This window comes from Eubalaena glacialis, chromosome 1 (genome assembly GCF_028564815.1).
Source record: "Eubalaena glacialis isolate mEubGla1 chromosome 1, mEubGla1.1.hap2.+ XY, whole genome shotgun sequence".
Classification (NCBI taxonomy): Eukaryota; Metazoa; Chordata; class Mammalia; order Artiodactyla; family Balaenidae; genus Eubalaena; species Eubalaena glacialis.
The window spans coordinates 154,046,348-154,071,434 of NC_083716.1; the positions used below are offsets into that span (position 1 = coordinate 154,046,348).

Here is a 25,087-nt window from a genome sequence, read left to right on the forward strand (position 1 = left end):
TGTGTGATACATGAAATAAAACAAATAAAAAAGATGATGTGACCGAGACATGCAAGAACGGCCTACATCTATCTAGTACGTCACAGAGATGTTCACGCCAATCCTCAAAGTTAGCCAGGGTCTTAGAGAATTGAGATGGGGGAGGGACGGTAGGGACAGCTAGTCAGACCTCTTCATTTCAGAGATGAGGACAGGAGAGCTAATCTGGAAGACAAAGAATCACAACCTCATTATTTCCGAACATCAAAATACACACACCTGGACTGAGTTAGGATTTTATGATACATGCTCTGTCTTCAGAAGAGAGGACTGAGAACAGGTACTGAACAGCATTCCTGAAAACCTGGCTGAGGATACTGAATACTTCATACCCTTAATATTTAATAAAGAACCACATTCTATCCAAATTCTTGGCAAGTTCCATACAATTAAAAGAGTTTTGTTTTTTGCTTCTACAGACAAATCTGATCAATTTCTGCTGTCAAAAAAAGGTTACCCAAGGTCATGTTCTTAGGCCTCAAACCTAGGCAATCTGGTTCCAGGATCCCAAACTCTCATCACTACTTTTTGCAGACTCTACAGAAGTAAAATTTAAAAGAACAAAACAGCCTTAGATGGCTCCCAATATTCTTAAACTTATACACTCAACTAAGACCAGAGAAAGTCAAATTAAATAAAACCAAATGTGATGAAAATTTAGAAGCAAAACTAGGTGAGTGGAGGAGAGGATAAGAATGAAATAAAGAAGACACAAAAGAGTCATCTGCTCTGAGCCTAAAGCATCCAAATGAGAATTTCTCAGGAATAGGAAAACATTACCATGTGGACATGAAAACTGTATGGGCCTCAGAAATGGGGTATGCCCACTGAGGCCACAGAGGAAAGTCAGGCCTTGATTCATAACCAGGGAAACTTCCAAAGACTTCCACGTAATTCTGCTTCACAAAGCTGTGTGTGTGTGTGTGTGTATGTATGTGGTATGTTGGGGAGATGGATTGGTTCTTAAAAGAATTTCAATGTTTAAAAAAAACTTACAGAAATAATTCCTATCTGAATAGGGCTATACAGCCTATATTTTTAAATGCAGTTTCACACTTTTTAAAAAATCTTCCAAAGTATAAAGTTCACAAGGTAAATATATAAATAAAAACATGGGAAAAAATAAATCAGCGTATTGATTATATATGTATACATATGTCTAGAAGGAGGCACAAAAAAACAATAACACTGGTTCATGTGTATAAAGAATGTGAGTGTTAGGGACTGAGGTATAGGAGGAGAGATTTCGTATCCCTCGAAATTATATTTTCAATTTGAACCAAGTGAACAGTGATAATTCAAAAGTTTTAAAAACAGGGAACTCTACTCAATACTCCATAATGATCTATATGGGAAAAGAATCTAAAATAGAGTGGATATATGTATATGTATAACTGATTCACTGTGCTGTACAGCAGAAAGTAACACAACATTGTAAGTCAACTATAATCCAATAAAAAATTTTTAAAACAGAAATAACAAAAGAAAATTCTAAGAATAGTCTTGAAGTTCAAAAATAAAAAAATAATACTGAAGAGGAAAAGGGTATGGAAATCTATCTATTCATATATATATATATATATATATATATATATATATGTGTATATATATATATATATTTATGCATAGAGGGGTCCTTGCTGGTAGAGGAGTTGGGACTTTAGCCTCAGTGAAACTCTAGCTTTCCACCTTCACACATCATCATCAACCCTGCCCTCCACACCTCACAGTACACCACCAGAGATACACAACAAACATGCATACACAGAGGCCATTTTAATTCGTAGATAATGCTACTGGAATATCCTATCTCTGAGAGCCTAATTGCTTAAAAACATCTAAAAAGACAGACGCACTTTAAAAAAAAGTAAAAAGAATTCTACAAGCTATCAACATAGAAATATATTTCATCCCTTTTTAAATTAAAAAAAAAGTTGTTTAAGAAAAAAAAAAATCTGTCAGAGATTCCAAAAGATCAGTGATGCAAAGTTTCCCCAAAGCTAGAAATCTATGACATTAGTTGCTTAACCTATAGTCTCCAACCTAAGAAAGCAACCCTGAGTCCTTTTCTTTTGAATGTGAGCATATTCTATGACATCTGTCATCTCACTGACCAAAAGTGATGCTGCAGACTTCACTGGGCAGCAGAGTGACCCATTCCTTCCTCCTTGGCCAAGAGAAAGTCTTCCACCCAAAGCTGTAAAGCTGTCAGGGATGTAGTAAGCTCTTTTCTTTAAACTTCTAACAGGTCAGAACTTTTCACAAAATCTACCCCCAAAAAAGGCTTATTCACATTAATTTGCTTTGTGTTGCCATCATTTATTGTCTTCATTTTTAATTTAGTGGTATTTTTAGCCAAATGAAATGAAATAACAGTCAGTTTTTCTCAATCTGTCTCAGCTCTACTCTTCATCTTCTGGGACCCAATTCATGTGATCCTTTAACAACTATTTATTTCACACCAAACTAGATATCTCCCTAAAGCTTACCAATCTAGCCTCCAGGCATATTTCTTAAATAAAAGCTGTAGATCTTTGTAAACGTAAAATTTGCATACTAAAGGAACAAATCAACTATCAAAAGACCTAGTACTATATAGCTGTTGCTCACCTCTAAGCAGAGTTTAAAATTCATTTCAATTTATTATTTTTTTAAAGAAACAGCTATTGACTTTTTCCCTTTGCAAAATACTGTGTTTAATGGCCTAGTTAAATTAGAGGTGATAGTGTGAAGCAAGTGTTTTAAATTGGTAAATTCTAAACCTTTTAATAAAAGCACATCAGTCAGAAGTTTTAATAAGACTCAGCAGGACAGAGAAGAATTAACAGTCTGTAGGTATCAAAAAGGGGTGATAGACAATGATAACCTTAATCATTTGCATAGGGATTTATAATTTCATTGCTTAAAGGTTAATGAAATTATGTGGTATTTTGCCTACTCTTTTTTTTTTCTTTTTGCTATTTTTTTTAACATCTTTATTGGAGTATAATTGCTTTACAATGATGTGTTAGTTTCTGCTGTATAACAAAGTGAATCAGCTATACATAAACATATATCCCTATATCTCCTCCCTCTTGCGTCTCCCTCCCACCCTTGCCTACTCTTATCCAGTAATGGATGCCTTGGTTTGTATACATTTATTGTCTGAATCATGTAACAGAAGAAATGACTGAAATATTACCAATTAATCTGCTGCATTTTTTTAATATACTCCTGGGTGCCCAGCTATCATAATCTGTTCTAACCAATAACTGGGTACCCTAAAATAAAAACATAAGGTTTCCAACAGCATCTCTTCTGAGATGAGAAGAACAAACTCATAATTAGAACTCTAAAAGTACAGTAGGTTGCTAAAGTGATTTTTTAATTAGATACATTCCTTTATTTACTTTGTACTTCAAGTCAACTATTGCTAAATAGTTGCTTCTGCCAAATAGTCACATAAAATACAGATTGATGAGTATATTCAAGACACTGGAGGGTGAACCTGGATGGAGAAATTCAAACAATAGACACAAATAATGAGAAGAGTTAAAGTAATAAAAGAATTCTAGGCTGGAGCAATTGTTTTCAATCATCACAGGGCAAAAACAACACACTACAGTGGCCTTGCCTCACTGAGCACCCAGGAGGTGTTCAAGGCCAGTGCTTTGTTTGGTACCCAGTTCTAATGGAAAACTGCAAAGAGTCTAGCTTTAGGCAGAGTGGCCTTACCTACTCTGGCTGCACAACAGAATCACCTGGAGGGCTAAAAAAAGCTGATACTTAAACCACAGGATCAAAGATTTTGGTTTCATCCATAATTTTTAGAAGCTCCCAGGTGATTTCTTACACGTGCAGCTATGGTTGAGAAATACTGCTAGAGGGCACTGGGTCTCAAAGTGTGGTCCCTGGACCAGCAATGGAAGCAACAGCAGCAGCAGGTGGAAACTTACTGGAAATGCCAATACCCAGGCCCCATCCCAGACCTACCGAACTAGAAACTCCAGGCTGGGGTCAGGCAATCTGTATTCAGATGAGCCCTTCAGGAAATTCTGATGTACACTAATGTTTGAAAACCACTGCTTCAGAGTAAGAAGAATCTGGGCTTCCAACATCTCTCCAGAATTTACTGACTGAATGACCACTGGTCAGCTCTCTAAACCTCACTTTCCTCACCTGCAAAATAATAGAGTTAGCTATGATTTGTAAACCTGTATTATGTGCAGAGAATGTGCTAATAAGCACTTTATATACATTAATTAATTTAACACAACAAGCTTACCAGGTAGATATTAATATCATGTACACCCATTGAACATTACAAAGCGAGGAAGCAGAACTGAAATTTGAACTCAAGTCTTTCAAATTCCAAAATCATTGCTCTTTCCCTATTCCACAAAATATGCTGGTCTGCCCTTGCTCCCTCTCTCCCTTCCTCCCTCCCTCCCTCCCTCCCTTCCTTCTTTCCTTCCTTCCTTCCTCCCCCTCCCTCCCTCCGTCTTCTCCCTTCTTTCCTTCACTCCTATCTGTCTCTATTTGTCTGTCTTTCTCACTTTCTCTGGAAATTTATTTTCCTACTACAAAGCTAGAGATTAACTAGCATGTACCGAGTGACTACTGCCATAGGCCAGAAAGAAAAGGATTAAAATTTTAAAAATTTTAAAATCATAGTAATGGCATTACTACATGCAGACACACATTTTGCAAAATATAGAAACACATATGATTGAATTCTAAAGTGGTGAGTCAAAAACAGAAGAAACTCAGGAGTTCATGAGACTGGAGCTCAGAGACCACGGCATGACGCCAAGAAGAAGTCAAGCGGCTTATTCTGAAACAGGGTGAAAAGTCTGTCCAGAACAGCAGGAGAAACAAATGGCTAGAGAGAAGTAGAAAACAAAGCTAAGTAAGCTCAATGGGTCCAGATTGAGACTTAGAGTAAGAAATATTTCACTTTAGTAAATATATAAAATCTTTTTTCACAGAATATTTTTGACACACTGATAGTACAAAGGTAAAGTCAAATCATAGATACTTATTCTAGAAAAAAATCAACCTAGGATTATACTGGAAAAAAATATACAGAAAAAAAGTCATTTCTATTACAGAAAGTGTTCCATATGATCCACCCTTTATTATAGTGTTTCCATGGGCTATTCATATGCATTGCACAGTATTTTCAATCATTCACTAATCCAACCAACACTGACTGATTGCATTGAGTTAGGCATCAAGGATAAAACAATAAATAAGTTACTGACCCAGGGGACATGGAGCATTTATGTAAGAAACAGACTGCAAATGTTTTATGCAACATGTACATGAAGTTATTAGGAATTCCAAAGGCCACTAAAGACAGACCAATTCTTAGGAATGACTTCTGTGAAATCCCTGAAAGTCAATGAGGTATAAAGTAGCCAAAACGTTCTGCATATAACATGCAAAAGTACTTTGTTTATGCTAGCATCACGGTCATCAGCTTACAAGTGGAGCATCCCAAGTCCCATCCACATTGAGGCTGACTATGGCTAAAAAAGGCAGGCACATGTAAAATCTAGAGGTAAGCTTTTTAACACATCATTCATTTCACTTTTCCTGAAGAACTAATGAAGAAACTACGCTCAGAAACCCACTGGAAGAGTCTACCTATGTATTAATGAAGGAAAATGTGAGGCACAATGGGCTGACCGAATTCACTAGCACCTCTGCCAATGATAGTCCAGGGCTGTATAACACCTTCTTTAGTTCTACTCTGACAACTTCACGATGCACATTTGTCTCTAAGGACCAGTTTAGGAAGCAAGTATATCCACCAAACTATGCTTAAATGATGAGGTCCTAGAGTTATTTTGTCTCAGAATAAATCTGAACCAAATTTGCTATGATATTAGAAATTATAGCATTTTTCAAACTAAATATATTTAAGAAGCATCAGCAATGGATCTTTAGTAAAGCCATTTATTAACAACTTACACAAATATAATAATCAAAGAACTGAATCCCAAAGTTAAAAACTACCCAGTAAACCACTAGTTTTTATCCCACATAGTATCGAGTATATATATAGTGTTAAAATTAAAACAATGGTATAAAAAGACTTTCCAAGTACTCTGAGTAATAAATTTCTTTGGCCCCAAGATATCCAATTCATATTTACTACTGTATTTTACTAAAATTCAATCACCTATCATCTCATTCTTTAGTAATATAAACTGTATATGACAAAGTGGTAGGATTAAAAGGTTGGTATATGAGAATAGTTCAATTTTGATAAAAGTGGTTGGTATAAAATCATCTTTTAAAATATTCAGACGATGCCATCCAGATATCCACCTGCGCTTGGATCTATAAGCCTTAAAGAACTTGTTTAGATTTACTGAAGCTATACCTGCTGTCAAGAAACAAAAAATTGTGAAGGTTGATCAAACACAACTTCGCCTCTAGGATCATGTTAATGTTTTCCACTAACACCATCCTAAAAGTTAACAGTCAATGTAATCCAAAGGTTTCTCTTTACTTCTATATTTAACTCATCACAGGTTTGATCAAGCGTGCAAATCCCTTTGGGCTCAGGGTTCCCATCAAAATGTCTTAGAGGAACATTAAAAATTGAATGGGCATAAACAACTCCAACAGTGCGGAGCTCATGACAGCATCCCTGTGATCTTTGCGTTTCATGTGCAACAACACTGGGGAAGTTTGCAAGGGAATCTGAGCAACTAATTACTAGCTTTTGCTTGAGGGCAGGTGTTCCGAACTCTACAGGTGTCTACTAGCTTTTGCTTGAGGGCAGGTGTTCCGATCTCTACAGGTGTCTAGGCCACAGCACTCTGCCTACTTCATTGCCTCCTGAAGACGTTCACTATAACGACTTGCTGAAGCCCTGCAAAACATCTGATAGAATGCTAAACTGTTGGGTGTTCAGGAAGAAACATGTTGTGACTCCTTCTTAAAGATACTGTTAAGGAGAAACAGCAGTTGGAGAGGCTTTACATGGTTTGTGAAAGAATAATATAAGACAGTTAAAAAGTAAATATAAAATTATATCTATCAATCACACACATTAAATGAGGATACCAATGCTGTCTCAATAAGTACAGAAAGTTTTTCAAAGAAAATACTGTTATTTTTTAAACAGGATATAAGAAAGAAAAAATTAGCTAATAATAATCTTATGGTAGTCCATTTTTTTTTCATTCCTGCCAGTGCTGGGTATGCAATGTTAGAAGGATCAAAAAAGATGAGAAGTTATCCACTAAAAGAAATTAGCAAACAAAATAGTCATCTGCTGATTGGAGAGGCATATATACCATTCACATGTGATGCCACTTACAGTATTAACATTCCTTAAGGTCTTTTCCATAATACTTCAAAAGAAATAACGTTTAATAATGAAAAGACACACAAACCAGAGAAAAACACCTCCTGCTCTGCTACTTGCTACCTGTGTAATCTTGGGCAAGAAACTTAACCTTTCTGAGCTTCAATTTCCTCATGTAATAATAAATAAGACCCACCTCATCAGGGGGTGTTTTTAAATAACAGAATGTCCCTTAACTATTCGAGCCAGAGCTTGACATACAGTAAGTGCTTAATAAATTGTAATTAGCATCATGAAAATTTCTAAATACATTAGTCTGTTGTTCTTAGCAGAGCACTAGCCAATAAAAAGCATCTTGGAAAGTAAAGATTCATCAGTGGTATGCTATTCAAAAATTTGTTATACGGTGCATCTTTTTAAATAAAAATATTTGGCCTTGCTTTTAAGCAGTCAATCAATAAGCAAATACACAAACACAACATTTAACTAATTCTTTTTTTTTTTAACTTTTTTTAAAATTATTTATTTTTGGCTGCTTTGGGTCTTCGTTGCTGCGCACAGGCTTTCTCTAGTTGCAGAGAGCAGGGGCTACTCTTCGTTGCAGTGTGTGGGCTTCTCATTGCGGTGGGCTTCTCTTGCTGGGGAGCACGGGCTCTAGAGCACAGGCTCAGTAGTTGTGGTGCACTGGCTTAGTTGCTCCGCGGCATGTGGGATCTTCCCGGACCGGGCTCGAACCCGTGCCCCCTTCATTGGCAGGTGGGTTCTTAACCCCTGCGCCACCAGGGAAGTCCCGTTTTTTAAAATATTTATTTTATTTATTTATTTGGTTGCGCCAGGTCTTAGTTGTGGCACACAGGCTTCTTAGTTGCGGCATGCGAACTCTTAGTTGCAGCATGCATGTGGGATCTAGTTCCCTGACCTGCGATTGAACCCAGGCCCCCTGCGTTGGGAGCGCGGAGTCTTAACCACTGTGCCACCAGGAAAGTCCCTAACTAATTCTTCAGTATCTGAATAATCATTCATCTTGGTGAAAATTCATTATTTTTAATATTGAAATTTTGTGGAGAAACTAGTCATGTTTTATAAGAATAAAGGAACATTCTAATAATATTTCAAATTTCATCTACTAAATAATCTTTTTGATAATACTAAGGTTAACATTCTTAGACAATGAATCTGCTAGAATAAGGAAATGGCCATAAATGATAATATATTTTTACCAATTATTTTCATCCAAAATTCCCTATTTAGTGTTTTTCTTTAACCAAATGTAATTAAGATGGTATTTCAGATCATCATTAATATTAATCAATTGTGTAACCAAAACATCACTGTTTTTTTTAAATTTTAATAAAATCAAGAGTTAAAATTGTTTCAGACTAGTCTCAAAGGAAACAAATAGAGGAAAAAGGTTTAAAGCAAAATGTGGACAAAATACATAAAAATAACATAGTATTTCCAAAATTAAGAATAATGAGACCCCTGGGAATGATCAGAATATAATTGTTGGAAATCATATCCCTCCCACTCTCAGTAGACTATTACATCAGAGACTTATTTCTTCCAACCTGGACAATGCAATAACCTTCTGTTCTCTCCTCCTTTAAATCCTTCTTCCTCCTTTCCATCAGCCAGTTTTCAGTGGCATCCCAACCACCAAGAACGTTAAGAACTGACCTGCTGTCACACGCTTACACAAAGATATATTCTAATGGGGAAGACAGGCACATAGATACTTAAACAGGTGTGCGTGTGTGTGCACGTGCATGCTCACATGTGAGTGTACATGTATGCATGAGTGTGCATGCACAAAGTACTACGAGAGGATAAACCAGAGGTCAATTCATTTTGCCGACCATAAGTCAAGGAAGAATTCATACAACTGATGGTAGGTGGGTGAAATAGTACGTACAAAACAGATTCAAAGCTTCAGGCCTTGGGCATCCATTATCAAGTCTCAATCTACCCTGTTCCAACTGCTTCCCACACTCTCCTCACGTGGACCTAGATGTCCTCATTCTCTAAACATAGTGGACACTTTGCGGTCACCTGGCCTCTGCCAGTCTCTCTGCCTTATACAGTAGTTAAATGACTATGCAGTTATTTAAAATGATGTTGCAGAAAAATACTTAATGACATGGAGAAATGTCCATATTATAAAATGAAAAATGACAGGTCAAAATATAGCTAAAGGTAATCCATAGGTAATGGATTGCCTATGAAAACATTAATGGTAATTTAATTTTTTTTTCTTTTTTTCTCAATGCTTCTCTGGTTTTCCAAATTTTCTAAAGTAAATAGTAACTTTTAAATGGGGGGGAAAATACAAATTTTAATGCAATTCATCACTCTATTTATAAATAGTATCACTTCATGAAGCCTTTCCTGACATCCAAGCCAGAATTATTTTTTCCCTCCCCACTGTACCATTAGATGCCACTATTAGAACATTGGTGCAATCTGCTTTGTAACAGGTAATAGTTTATGTCTCTTCTCCCATTTGATTTAACCTGCTGAAGAGAGGACTATGTGTAAGCCATCACAGTATAGGCTAAATGGAATATGCCTGGGCTTCTGAAGACAATCCCCCAAAATGAGGAAATTTTAAAAATAGCCTGTGCATTACTTTAAAAAAAAAAAAGTACTGACTGACTGGTTTTGAGAAGGATAATCACCATTAAGTTCTCAAGTTGGTTGCTCTTATCCATTGCTGTTTAGTCCCATCCCACATATACTGTCTCTCTCAAATTGACTACTGAAACATTTTTTCTTTTGTCTGAAGGCTTCAGTGAAGCAGTGTTTAAACGGAGATCTTCAGGATTTCTTAACAGATACACATTTATCATTTCAAAATGCCAGTTACTTAAGGATTTGGTTAGTAGAACATCAGTTACCCAAAGTATTACTATATTAAATAAGTTTAGAATTATTTGTCTTTATGTGAGTATAAGATTTTCAAATTAACTAGAAATTTAAATACGTTTGGTGTAGCAAAGATGAAAAAACTTTTCATAATGTTTGGCTTTTATTTAGAACTAGTTTCAAAATGACTAATAAATGAAGCAGCATAAATTCTAGAAACAGAACGTTTCTGGGCAAAACCAGAAAACTCCAGCCATTCTAATATGCAAAGGATTCTTAACTCTTTCCTATAAAAGGAGGTAAACGTTTCAGTACATTTGATAAAAAGTCATAAAAGGATTCTAATATTTCATCTTGGTGGGGCTATTTTCTCCATGAGATCAACTGCTACTTTTCAGCATGCTTTAGAATAGACTACATATGAGTAAGAGGAGCCACAAAGAACAGAATGTTATGAAGTAAAGAGCTATTTTATCCACCCTAACTCTCCTATCCCCAGAGGTCCGAGCAGTAGGGCATAAGGACAAGGCAAATGGCCTTTTACACAGCAAGGTTAAACTGTCTATTGAATGACAACTGTATGGAATAAAGAAGGTATTAAATTCTAATAACAACAACAGGATCTGTAGATTTTTATTTCTTGTATTGTTTATCAACTTTTATAAATAAGCAAACGAGGAGATAACAGTTTAACTACTAAAGGATAATTTGCTCTACAAAATAACATCATGAGTTGGTTTTATATATTAAGTTACATGAAATATAGATTTAAGTTATTACAGAGAGAAGACAAGGGAGAAAAACTTGAAACCCAAAATAATAGGAATAATACCAACTGAACTTCATTTGAGCATCTCAAAAATTTTAATATAATGAAACATATTGTTCATTTAAAAAGAAATTAATTTGCCATCAATTTTTCAAGAAAATATCTTCTGCATTTAGCAAAACACACTACTAAGAATTCTAGAAAATGCAAACCAATCTACAATACAGAAAGCAGAAGCAATTTCCTGGACACTGAGATTGGAGGTGGGGGGGGTTGACTTCAAGGGGGCACAAGGGAACTTTCTGGGGTGATAGAAACATTCCAAGTCATAATTGTGATCATAGTTATACAACTGTGTACTTTTGTCAAAACTCATCACATTGCCCACTTAAAATGGGTACGGTTTACTGTAAGTAAATTATACCTGAATAAAATTGATATAAAAAAATACATTCTTAACAGTTGATCATGGCTGACAATCATCCCAACAACCTAATGACTTCTTTGTAAATTCACTGTGTTTCTGACACACAAGGCTAAAGATACCATGAGTAAAAACTAGCTGAGTGATATCACTAGTTTACAGTCACCAGTCACAATAACGTACTACTGAGCTTAATGCACTGCCACCCACACTGTGCTTACCACATATTACTTTATATTACTGGTCAGTTTTTTTTTCTCCTGAATAGGTCTCCAGGCAAAAAAATGTGCCATGTATTTATTAGCATCCTGCAAGCTCTAGCTCAATTTGTTTCACAAACTAAAGGGTTTACACATTGATTTACACCATGAAATACTTCAGACAAGTAATGTCATTTCTTCCTAATGCTAAAAAAGCAACAGCTTTCAAAAAAATATAAGAACAGCTCTATTGATTTCTCATGCTGGACACTGTTATTTTAGAAGATTAATCCAGACTTTTTAATAATCACATTTAAACTATTATTTCATATTTGAAAAAGTAAATTCTTTAATAGGTATTAAAGAGCCAACAGAACTTATAAAACAAGCTACTGTATAAGAGTGTATTTTCTTTAAAGTAAAAATATTACAATTTTATTTCTTTCCATTATGACAGTGTTTCTACGGTATATAAATTTTACTAAAATGATTACCAATAATGTATCTATTTTTAAAAATAACATATCTCACACTTAATAAAAGAAATTGGTTTAAGATAACTTGTTTCACAAATCTTAACAAAAAACATTTAAATAGTTTACTAATTATTATTTTAAAAATTAATTACACAGTAATCAAGCCAGTGTGGTACCTGTGAAAGAACAAATAGATCAAAGGAACAGAAAAGCGAGCCCAGAAATAGACCAACACAAATATAGTCAACTGAACTTTGACAAAGGAACAAAGGCAATTCAATGAAGGATAGTTTTTTCTACAGATGGTGATGGAACAACTGGACATCTACAGGTAAAAATTTGAATCTAGATATAGACATTATACCCTTCACAAAAAAATAACTCAAAATGGATCACAGGCCTAAATGTAAAATGCAAAACTATAATACACCTGGAAGATAATACATGAGAAAATGCAGATGACCCTGGTTTGGCCATGACTTTTTAGACACAACACCAAAGGCACAATTGGGGGCAGTCAGGGGGAGGGAAGCTGGTAAGTTGGATTTCATTAAAATTAAAAACTTCCTCTCTGCAAAAGACATGTTAAGAAAATAAGACAACCCACAGACTGGGCAAAAATATTTGCAAAAGACATACCTAATAAAGGACTCATCCAAAATATACCAAAAATTTTAAAAAAGAACAAAAACTCTTAAAACTCAACAATAACCAACCCAATTTTTAAAAATTTATTTTTATTGAAGTATAGTTGAATTACAACGTTGTATTAATTACTACTGTACAGCAAAGTGGCTCAGTTATACATGTATATACATTCTTTTTCATATCTTTTCCATTATGGTTTATCACAGGATATTGAAATATAGTTCCCTGTACTATACAGTAGGACCATGTTGTTTTCCCATTCTATATATAACAGTTTGCATCTGCTAATCCCAAACTCCCACTCCTACCCTCTCCCACACCCCTCCCTCTTGGCAACCACCAGTCTATTCTCTGTCCCTGATTTTGTTTCTGTTTCACAGATAGGTTCATTTGTGTCATATTTTAGATTCCACATATAAGTGATATCATATGGTATTGAAAAAACCCAATTTTAAAATGAGCAAAAGATCTGAACAGACATCTCATCAAAGATGATATACAGATGGCAAATAAGCATATGAAAATGCTCAACATCATATGTCATTAGGGAATAGTAAATTAATACACACCTAATAGAACGGCTAAAATCCAAAACATTGACAACACCTGAAATACTGAAGAGGAGGTGGGGCAACAGGAACTCTCCTTCATTTGTAGTGGGACCACAAAATGGTTCAGCCTCTTTTGGAAGACAGTTTGGCAGTTTCTTACAAAATTAAAACTAAACATATTCTTACCATACAATCCAGCAATCATGCTCCTTGGTACTTACACCCACACAGAAACCTGCACACAAATGTTTACAGCAGCTTTATTCAGAATTGCCAAAACTTGGAAACAGCCAAGCTATCCTTCAAAAGGTGACTGGATAAATGGTACATCCAGACAGTGGAATATTATTCAGCACTAAAAAGAAATGAGCTATCAAGCCATGAAAACACATGGAATAGTCTTAAATGCATATTGCTAAGTGAAAGAAGCCAATGTGAAGAGGCTACATACTGCATGATTCCAACTATAAGATATTCTGAAAAAGGCAAAACTATTGAGACAGTAAAAACATCAGTGGTTTGCCAGGGGATTTACAGGAAAGAGGGAGGGAGGGATGAATAGGTGAATCACAGGGGATTTTTAGGGCAGTGAAGCTATTCTGTATGATATTACAAGGGTGAATACATGTTTCATTGTACATTTGTCAAAACCTTTAGAATGTCTAACCCAAAAAGAGTGAACTTTAATTTAAACTAAGGACTTTTGTTGATAATGATGGATCAATGTTTGTTCATGGATTGTAACAAATGTACCACTCTGGTGGGGGTTTGATGGTGGGGGAGGTTAGGGAGGGGAGACCCTCTGTACCTTCCACTCAATTTTTCTGAACCTAAAACTGCTCTAAAAATTAAAGACATTATTTTTAAATTAATTACATAAGAAATTATTTTAAAGTTAATTACCTGAGAAAGTTCTTTCCTTTTTAAAATCCAGATCTTGTGTGTGCAGTTTAACATGGAAATGCAATGCAATGGCTCTCCTGCTCATAAACCAAAAGGATCCACCTTTTCTTTAAAACATGTCAGGTCATTTAAAAAGTATCTTTCTCCAAGAGAAGTTCATGGTTTGTGGTTTTATGAGAAATTCAACAAGCTTCCCATATTGAGGAGCAGTTCTTATTGTCAAAATCTTAAGTTTTACAATGACAGCTTCACTTTTACAATGATGGTTTCAAAAGATTATGTTCCCAATGCCAATAAAGAAACGTATGCACCAAACAGCTAACAGGTACCAGTATGTGTCGTCGACACAAGGGTTTTACCATATTATATACAATTGATTTCTTCACTCAATCTCTTGACATTTTTGCTTTTCTCTCCCAATATATGAAAAAATTAATGCTTAAGGACCTCCCAATCCAAAATATAATAATAATTAAGAATTAACAGTATAAAAGTACCACATTAAATATAAAGCAGCTTTAATTCAGACATCTAATTTTACAAACAAAAATTAAAATGTAATATTAAGATCTTTTACCACTGGCTTCTTAATATTTTCACAAAGAAACCACCCAACAATGTTGACCATGATATTTTTAAGTGTAGTAAGAGCTGGATCATTTAGGAAACAATCAAAATTTGGGGGAGGGGGGGTTAAACAACAATAAAGTCAACAAAAAGGTTTTAAGTCTGAGGAATGGTATAGTCTTAAACTCTTCATAGATATATGAATTGAAGAAAAAGAGAAGGCAGGAGTTATAAGTATACAAAAAGCTATCATCCAGACAAGGTGATTAGCGGCAAAATATGTGAAATTACCACAAGATGATTTTAGATTAAGACATTAAAACCATCTTGATATCAGATTTTTATTAAAGCTAAGATTAGCATTCAAAGGACTTGAATCAACATTTTTTTAGAAACTATATATTATATGTGAAGCACTATGACAGATGCCTGCCTCCAATGGACTTACAGTCTCAATGTAAAGACACAATGGACACAAGAGAAATCAATATTAGTCACAAGGGATAAGTGATCAGTTGAGAGAAGCATGAGAAAGAAAAATTATGGTTGATTGAGACATCTTTAAGTCTTAATAATTTGGGAGAATGAGTTTCCATTAAATGAGGTAGTAAACAGAACCACATTTTGCAAGGAAGATAAACAATTTCATTTTGAATGGGAATTTTGAGGTATTATTAGTATTTAGTAAGCATTTGGAGCTCAGGAGGAGTCAATGCCAAACTGCTAATCCAAAAATCATTAGACTATGAGATGATGGATGATAACTAAACTGATTGTGGTAATCATTTCATAATATATGTAAGTCAAGTCATTATGCTGTACACCTTTAACTTCTACAGTGTTTTTTTCAGATCTCAATAAAGCTGAAAGAAAACCAAAAAAATAATAAAAATTAAACTAGAGGTGAAGATTAATGACATAGTAGTAGACGAAGTCACTCAGGAAGAGAAAACTAACCTAGAAAAAAAATGGACTGAAAATGGGTCTTTGGAAAACCTCCTGATTTAAGGGGTAAGTAGCTAAGGGCAGGGGGAGAGGAAGGGTAACAAAAGGGAGGATGAGAGGGAGTGACAGCGAGCATACCAGTGAGCCAGCAGAGACAGTTTAAAAAAAAAAAAATGACAGTAGGAAGACACTGTTACCCTAGTCTCTACTCCAGAAACAAACCAAAAAAAAAAAAAAAAAAAGCAAAAGAACAAAAAATAATGAATACCTCATCTTCAATGAAACAAAGACACAGCCACAACCACAAACCACAAACTATTAAAAAAAAAAAAAAAAAAAAGAAAGAAAGAAAAATGTGATACCTGGAATCAAATGAGGAGTCATGCTGACCACACCCCATCAGATCTCAGGCAGGATAAAGACTTCCCTAAAGTTGGAACAGTTCTAAACCCCATTCAAGGAAACTCTGATTAGAGCAATGATGTTTAAGCATCTACCTAGGAGAAAATAAAAGAGGTTTCTCCAGAAAATCATGGTCTATACCACAGAAGGACAGAGGAAACATCAACATGTTTTTATTGTCAATGACTAGTTTCCAAGCTCAGAAATAGTGTCAAATGGGAGGAAAGAGACAAGTGGGAAGGAGTTATCACCAAACCACTCCTATGACTCACAGGAACTCAAAGTCACAGTGACCTTCACAGCACTGCAAACTGAGGTGAGCCATGTCCCCAGATCAAAGGAACCATCTTGGATGAAGAAGTGTTTAAGTTAAAAATGTCCATATGTAAGTGCAAACTGATGTCATTTATCCCCTCTCCCTACTACTCAATACTTGCATCTGACCTCATACTTTTTTCAGGTAATACCTGTTTTTAAAGGAATTAAGCCCATTCAAAAATGAGTACGAACTAGAAAGGAATCAACAAAAAATTTACACAGAACTACTGAGGATTGGAGTGGAAGGATATAAGCAAATGGCAGATGAAAAAGATAATGTTTTAGGAAACAGAGGAATTACTCACAATTTTCCACAGTTTAAATTACAGAGAATATGAGCTACTCAAAGAAAAGTATGAAATATCTAAGAGAAGATAAGAAAATTAAGAGATGAAAAAGCAAACTGTAAGGCTAAAGAAGCTGGAGATTAAGGAAAAAAAAAAAAACATAAATTAAAGCCACAAAATAAGCAACAAAAAAAACACAACATGCAATACTGAAACAGTCAGAAAAAGAGGATGGGCATTAAAAAAGCACACAAAATGAAAAGGTTTGAAAGATATATAAGAGATGAGATGAGATGATCAATATAGAAGATGAAAGAGATCTAGCCAATACACACTTGGCATTCTTGCAAAAGAAACCAGAACAAATGAAACAGAAAAAAAAGCAATATAATAAAAGAAAACCTTCTCTTGGGGGTTGTGTCGGTGGGGGTGGGATAAAATACTTAAAAAAGAAAACGTTCCAGAAAAACTGGATTCAAAACAATTAATACTAAGACATCTCCTCATGAGGTTACAGAATTTAAGAAAGAGAGAAAATAAATATAAATTATGTCAGTAAAAAGGCAGAAAAACCAAGAGTGGCCTTAGACTTTTCTATAGCAGCATTCACTATTACCTGGAGATGATAGGGCAATGTCTTCAGAGTTCTAAGGGAAAGATATAACACCCAATTATGTGATGCCCAGCCAAATTGTCCATAAAGCACAAAAGCAACCTACAAACACTTTCAAGCATTCAATTACTCAAGAAATTCAGCAAACATGAGCTCTTCTTGAAAAAATATTTATACATATAGGTAGATATATAAACAGATATAGATAGGCTTAGATGCAACCAAAAAAAAAAAAAAACCTAAAAAACAAAACAAAACAAAACACCTGATAACCAAATTCAGCCAGCCAAGAAATGAATCAAAATAAAGAATTAAAGAAGAAAGACATGGAGAAATGTGTGGATGTAAATAGACTATATTTATTTTTACAGAATAGAGATAGAACAGGTTCTTTGTCCTCTGAATGAATGGGTCTTTACAGAGAAAAGCCATATTCACAGAGTATGATTAAAATACAATGCTGCTTTAATGCTATCTCCCATTATCAAGTGCAAGAAAAGGAGAATAAGAAGGTACAACATATGCTAATAGGAGAAAACCAGGGAAAACTGTTCCAATAGGTACCCCGAAGAAACGGGGTCCTTCCATTTCTGGTCTTCCAGAAATAGAACTTCAGTCAGCAATCTCAGCAGGTATAGCAGAAGTGACATGGGCGACAGCCTCAGAATGCCCTGGGAGATGCCCACTGGACCTCTGCTTTTATAGAACCAACTGGATTTAGTACTAACTCTTTTTGAGAGTGACCCAGGGTTTTACTTTTCAGGCACAAATAATCCATCAATCTTTTGAAAGTACACAACTAAAAGAAAATAACAAGGGGCAGTAAAGGGGTAAGGGGGGCAAAAAGGGTTATTATGGGATAATGTGAAATCATGTGTGTGAAGCTCTTGAAAATTGTAAAGCACTATAGAATTTAAAGAATCTTTCAATTAAAAATAAATAAAAATAAAAATAAACATTAAAAACGCCATCATTTACTCCTCATTTCCTACAGAGTGAATTCTAAACCAGTTAGATTTTCAAAACCATTTGCATTCTGACCCCAGGATTCCTACAGAGTTGATTTCCTATTAGGAGCTCTCTTCCTCAATAGCACTGAACCAATAGGTATTCTTTTAGCCCAATGTATGCTTTTCTGGCTCCATAGTTCTGTTTCTATTTTCCTTCCTAATGGCAGGCACCACCTTCACTAACTCTGTGACATTAAAGGCTATTTACTATTCTAGGGCTGTGTCATATGCAGTGGCCTATATGAACTTTTTAAAGTGACCCTAACATTCAATTTCTACTTCAATTTCATACAGTCTATTTTTATATAGTTTTTGCTACTTGACCTACACATCAAATTCTTCAAAAAACAAAAAAGAAAATTAAGAAAGAAAAGAAAAAGAAAATAACACTCTTATATTTCAAGGACTACACTTAAGCTAAATAAGCAAACTATTATTTTATAATCAAGTTGTATGAACCAAAACTTGATTTTACCCTGCAGGATTCAGTTTCTCCACCTACTGACCAAAGAAATATATTCTCCTTAAAAAAAGAAAAAAAATGTGGTACTTGTTTAGGGACATCAGTCCCCGAGAATGGAATTTTCTTAAGGACCACTTCTGAAGACCATCTGTTGTTTAAAAAAAAGACCAGGAAGTAAGCACTGAATACTGTTAAATACAAAACTAAGACTAAATAACTGAAAATTAGTTACAAAACAGAATGCAAGTGTTACACAACTTGACAAGGTACAAATTTAATATAAGTAATAAGAATTAGGAGGTAGGAAAAGGGAAATATGTTAATTTCTTACTTTTCATTGCAGGAAATAAACTGATACAATAACATATATAGTTAATTTTTAAAATATAATGATCCTGATCTGTTACCATTTTTCATAATTTTTTTCTACTTTAGTGAAATCAGATATTTCTTATTATAAGGGATCATCTCTTAATTACTGTAACTCCTTTTGTTTTTAATTTCTTTTACTTCTGTAAAAATCAAGTAATATTACTTTTATTTAAGTGAAAGTAGTATGTAGGATGATCCTATCCTTATAATTTATCTCTTATTTCTCCATCTATAAATCTATGTATGTATGTGGGCATGTGTGTGTGGGGGGGTGGTTTTGTGTGCATAGAAGGAGAAAAAAAACTGTCTGAAATGATGTTCCAAATTATAATAACTATTTATTTGTAGAATTAGTTATTTTTAAATTTATTCACCCTTATTTTTTAATAGTGAGTTTTTATATAGTGAGTACCTAAATCATTTAATGAAAACCTGTATTTTAAGAATTTGGTAAGGCAACATCATAGAAATCATGAATCTGACTCAGAAAAGAAAATCATACATGCCCCCACATATTTCTATACTCATTCAGTTATTTATTCCCTAATTTATTCAACCAGTAGCTGTCTAGTATCCACTATGTAGAAGAAGTACTGTCTAGTATCCACTATGTAGAAGAAGTAGGACATGAAATTGTCTTAAACATCTTACGTGCCATCAAATACTTAATAAGAGACAGTTTGTACTAGATAATTATAAAGCATATATAAAGCATGTAATGTTCTAGTAAAAGGCACTGATCATATGAAATTTAAAACCTGAAAGAATAAACACAACACAAATACCACTAACAAAATTTTAATTCATTCTTAGTGGATTATTTTTTTTTTTTTTGCAATATAGAAGATAAGGGATTTTTAGAAAATAAATAAACAAAAAACAGGATCATCTTAATTCCAATCTTTAATTAAACAGAAAGGTAAATCTAAATAAATAAAAATGCCATCTCAACACAGTGGTTTAGGGTTTGAGCCCTTCTACTTAGAAAAGGGCCTATACTTCCCATGCTAAGAAAAACTATTCTCTCTCACTCGGTGTTCTTATTATCCAATACCTTCCACCTCAGGATATTCCCTTGAGTCACCTCCCTCTGTACAGTCTACCAGCCTAATGCACTTTTTGGCATAAAGGAGAAATTCTAATGCCTTCTTAGCATATTTTCCCCCATGAACACATTTAATCAAATGCCACGGCTCCAATTCCTCATCTCACAATGGTGGTGTTCTTTTTAAGAAACAATCCATAAGAATTTAACTGGACAAGCAAAGTGATGGAAATCACCAGATTATAGTGAACTATTTACCAGAAACATTCTAAATTCCTAGCGGGGAGGTGGTAATATTTTAACAAAAATGATCACTGGCAAAACCTAAAAGGAGGTATATATTCAAAAATATGTACACTGGTTCACATCCTTGGTTTACATCTGGTTTTGCTCTGAAATGGGGGAAAGCCCAGATAACAACTCTTTGAAAAGGTTAAACAAAACTTTCCCCATTTGCTTTTTGAAACCCACATATATAATGACATTTGCTGGCTGAGTCTTCACATGTGCCTTGCAAAAAAATGTGGTAAACAATCTCAAAGATGATGCAAACTACAGGTATACAAAAGGAAATGTTAAAAAGTGTACTATTTATACCGTGTTGAAAGCTCTTAGGGAGATGATTCAAAAGCATTTTTTTTTATTATTAATATTGAAGTTGGTTTACTCAATCTTTTTTTTTTTTTACATCTTTATTGGAGTATAACTGCTTTACAATGGTGTGTTAGTTTCTGCTTTATAACAAAGTGAATCAGTTATACATATACATATGTTCCCATATCTCTTCCCTCTTGCATCTCCCTCCCTCCCACCCTCCCTATCCCACCCCTCTAGCTGGTCACAAAGCACAGAGCTGATCTCCCTGTGCTATGCGGTTGTTTCCCACTGGCTACAAAAGCATTTTTAAATAATTCTTTGAAACTTGAAGTAATTGCATCTAGCACCAAAACACAGATTTTATAAATATAAATGATGAACTTTATATAAGTTATGAATTGCATATGTCTTGCTATTCTGAAAAAATGTTTTGCCAGAAGACAAATAATGTGATTACGCATCACCTTCTTTTTATTTTTTTTGTCCCATTATTCTTCATACCAACACAGAAGAATTCAGCGGGGGTGGAAATGAAGTTCATCCATTCAAGTACCTTTGAAACAAGCACATCTAATTTTCTCTCCACACCAAGAGTTAAGAGTGGAGAGAAAAAGGAAAGAAAGGAGGAGCATTAACAAGATGGAAAGTGAGGCTTAGGTAGAAGCAAGAATGAGACATGTGGGCTTATAACATGGTGCTGTTCTCCCACAGAATGGAAAAGGGAACAATGACATAAGATACATATAGAAAAGGTCACAAATATGAGCCACAAACCATGGTTAGAAAATGTGAGATTACTTAGTGAGTCAGACACTGCCACCCAGCTCAGGCACCAACAATCATCTCCTGCCACAGACAATGGGGAATGGCTGCTGGACTTCCCCTCATTAGAAAGTCAGGTGTGGTACCTGCTGCTACAGCTGCTATTCTTGGCTTTGGCCGAGGGCTGTAACAATGAAGCATAATTGTAAGAGCACAGTCATTGTAGTCATGTAGGCCTGGACTCACACCCCACATCTTCTAGTTCTACTTGCAAGATTGTTTCACCTCTGTGAGTCTCAGTTTGCTCACTGCAAGATGTGGATAACAGTTCACAGGACTGTCGCAATAAATAGTTGAGGTGATGAGTGTAAAGCACCTGTACATTGCTTGGCAGGAACAAAGAAAGATTTCAATATGTGAGCTCCTTTCCCTATGTGCCTCTTATGTGGTTTCCTATATAACACAGTTATATCTAAAACATTCAAAACTATACTCTTCCAAGCACTAACAAGAAAAGCTGCTAAATTAAGTTTTTAAATAGTGGTTTTGGAGTCTGTACATTGATACAGTGATCTTTGAGGGTCCCTTTCATCCTTATGGAATACATCTCTCAGCCAAATAGGGAACAAGTGTAGTATGGTGCAAAGGTGGCTGGAACAGACATGACGACATCTGGGTTCTGGCCATAGCTCTACTAGTCGTGCTCTGGCAAATTACAGCAGCCCTGGATCTCCGTTTCCTCATGTAGAAAATGGCAGCACTGAACTAGATTAAGATACCTTCTGGCTCTAAAATAGTATTCTATTGTCTAAGTACTGCTTTAAATTTAACTGGGCTAGGTATTATAAGACGCAAAAGGAGTAAGTATGAGGTCCACCTAAATATAAGGAACTGGTGAGCTGCCTACTGAGAAAAGAGACAGATACATGGTAATTAATTAATAAGAGAGCTATTCATGCACATAATCACCATGATAAAAACATTACATAATAAGATAAAAAAGAACCACTATGTGATAAGATAAAAAGTAATACCTGTCTTAAAAACTGGGGGATAAAAGAGGAAGTTGTGGAAATAGCTTGAATTAAGAAGCACAATGGGAGTCAGAAGCAGAACTTAAGCTCTCAAGCATCTCACATTTAAACTGCAGATAATATCACCTAATATTTATCTGTCAAAACGTAAGGGGTCTAAGTAAGATCTCTTAAAAATCTTAAGATCTCTTAGAAAGAGCCATTATCATATGCTCTATAGTAAGATATTAACTGTTTGATAAAGATAATAAAAAATTTTAAATTGAAAGACGACATTGGGAGAAAAAAAGAATTCACAGAGCAAAGAACTGAATTGAGAGGACTTTGAAATTCAAACTCTTTAGTATGGCATCCAAGACCCTTCACAATCTGGTCCCAACTTTCCTTTCGAGCCTCATCTCCAACATCCCACCACCATATATCTCACACTCTTGGCTTCAGGGTGCTATTCACCACTCCCTGATTTTGGTCCTAAGTGACTGAAAATACGAAAATGTGATTTAAAATAAAAACAAGATAAATCAAAACAGAGATATGAAAATCCCTCTGTTTCTCTAGCTCTTAAGACTTCTCTGTAATTTGACAGAATGTCTCAACATATCTAAAGGGAGAAAGCATGAAAAAAAAAAAAAAAGGAGAAAAGGGGAGGACTGGTCAGCAAAGGAATCAGAAAAGCCATCTAGGCAAATGTTCACAAGATCAAACTAAGCCACAGGAGAGGAAGTCTTGGCTGAGTTGACTAGAATAATCTGGTTTCCTTGGCAATGCTCTTCCTAGAGTGGGTAAGATAGCCTTAAGCTAACTCAGCTGAGAGATACTTCTTCAAACAAATATCCCTCCAGGTTCTCTTGCATGCTCACCAGGTGGTCTGTGGCAACATGGTTCCCATGTATCTTGGCAGAAGAGAGAGAGCGCGCTCGTCAGAAATGCTGGGTCAACTTGACAGCTGTATTTCTCAATCATCAATTGACCTCCATATTAACAACTTGGCTTCCCAAGAAGCCTGCCTACAGGGAGACAATGAACTGATCTGCCAAATCAAGCAATCCAATCTGCTTGACAGTTGTATCCCTCATTGGAAATTAATCAATTGACAAAGACACAAACATATAGATACAGATATCTGTATATCAGTTTCTAAGAGTATGGCTAACGTGGCCCTGCTCCTGAGAGAGGTCCACTCTCAGTGGGCCCGGCATACCAGGTGTCTGAAAGTATAAGGTCAAACACCACACCCCAGACCAATGACTCCATGAAGGGAAGGCCAGTCACTTGAGGCCCATTGGTGACAACACACCACTTGCATAGCCCTGCAACTTTTAATGTTCACACTCCAACATATGGCATACACACTTGTGATTTTATCCCTCTATTCATACAATATTTCCTCTTTCCACAAAGCCCACCTCCCTTCCCTTCTCCACCTGGAGAACTCCCCCTCCTCCTTTAAGGCTATAGCCCAAAGGTCAGTTCTTCAGTCCTGTCTTCCCCAACAACTCACGTAAAATTAATCACATCCTCTTGAGTGCTGCCATAGGAACCCATGCACACCTCCCTCTGCTAGGGCTCTCAAATCAGAGTGGGGAATCCAGTCTGGCTCCTCCCATTCCCTGGTCATCTCCCCAACAAGGCCCATGCATTCATCTATATTAGCAGCTGCTATCATAGCACCATGCATGCTTTAAGTGCTTACTAAATGTTAGAATGAGGAAAAGGTAAAGAGCTGGCTATGGATAAGTAAAGAGGTGAAGGCGAAATTATTCTACACAGGGAGTAAACAGCATGAGTTAAAGTGAGACTAGATAAGGTCTGTGTGAGATGAGAACAAGGTCAAGAGCAGAGGATTCACTGAGGAGGGTTACTGGCGAAAATAAATAGAAAAGAAACTTACCAACAAATTATTGAGGGTCTGGAAGGGTTGATAAAGGGGTACAAATGGGGTTAAGAAGGCAAAAGGAATACACAGTAAGTTCTTAGGAAGAAGAGTAACATCAAGAATTTGATAAAGGGCATAATGTGGTTGTAAACAGAACCAGAGCTTGGGAGTCAGAGTTTCAATCTCCACCCCACCCTGATCCCATCACACAAAATGACTAGCAGCTTCTTTAACTCCTGTAAGCCTCAATTTATTTATCTATAAAATATGGATAACAATATCTACCTTGCACAGCAGTTCTGAGGATTAAACAATATTATCTAGCACAGTGACTGAGACACTGTATCAATCTCTAATAGCTGCTACCTTGATTGGTTTTATAGACATTAACGTAGCATTGCAAATAAAGTGAATTAAAGGAGAGAAGTGGAAGCTGAAAGATCATTAGTAGGAAGTTACAATAGTCACTTGATTTGGGCACAGATATAGACTTAAAATCACATTAGCTTGGCTTTAGTAATAGCTCTCACCTTAACCAGTAATGATATCTCAGACAAGTCACTTCTCTCACTACGAATTTCCTGACCTGCAAATTGGAATAATAAACTCTACCTTTCCTAT

At 35.5% G+C, this 25,087-nt stretch overlaps 1 protein-coding gene across 14 annotated transcripts in view; it reads right to left on the minus strand.

Moving 5' to 3' along the window:
• GTDC1 (glycosyltransferase like domain containing 1) overlaps positions 1-25,087 on the minus strand; it is a 533,399-nt gene that overhangs the window by 408,883 nt on the left and 99,429 nt on the right. The window contains exon 1 of one of the 14 annotated variants that reach the window (XM_061183686.1): positions 4,012-4,036. The exons of the other annotated variants lie outside the window; for them this stretch is intronic. The gene's annotated coding sequence lies outside the window, so the exon portion shown is untranslated. Of the gene's footprint in view, positions 1-4,011; positions 4,037-25,087 lie in introns of those variants that run through there. 14 annotated transcript variants of the gene reach the window in all.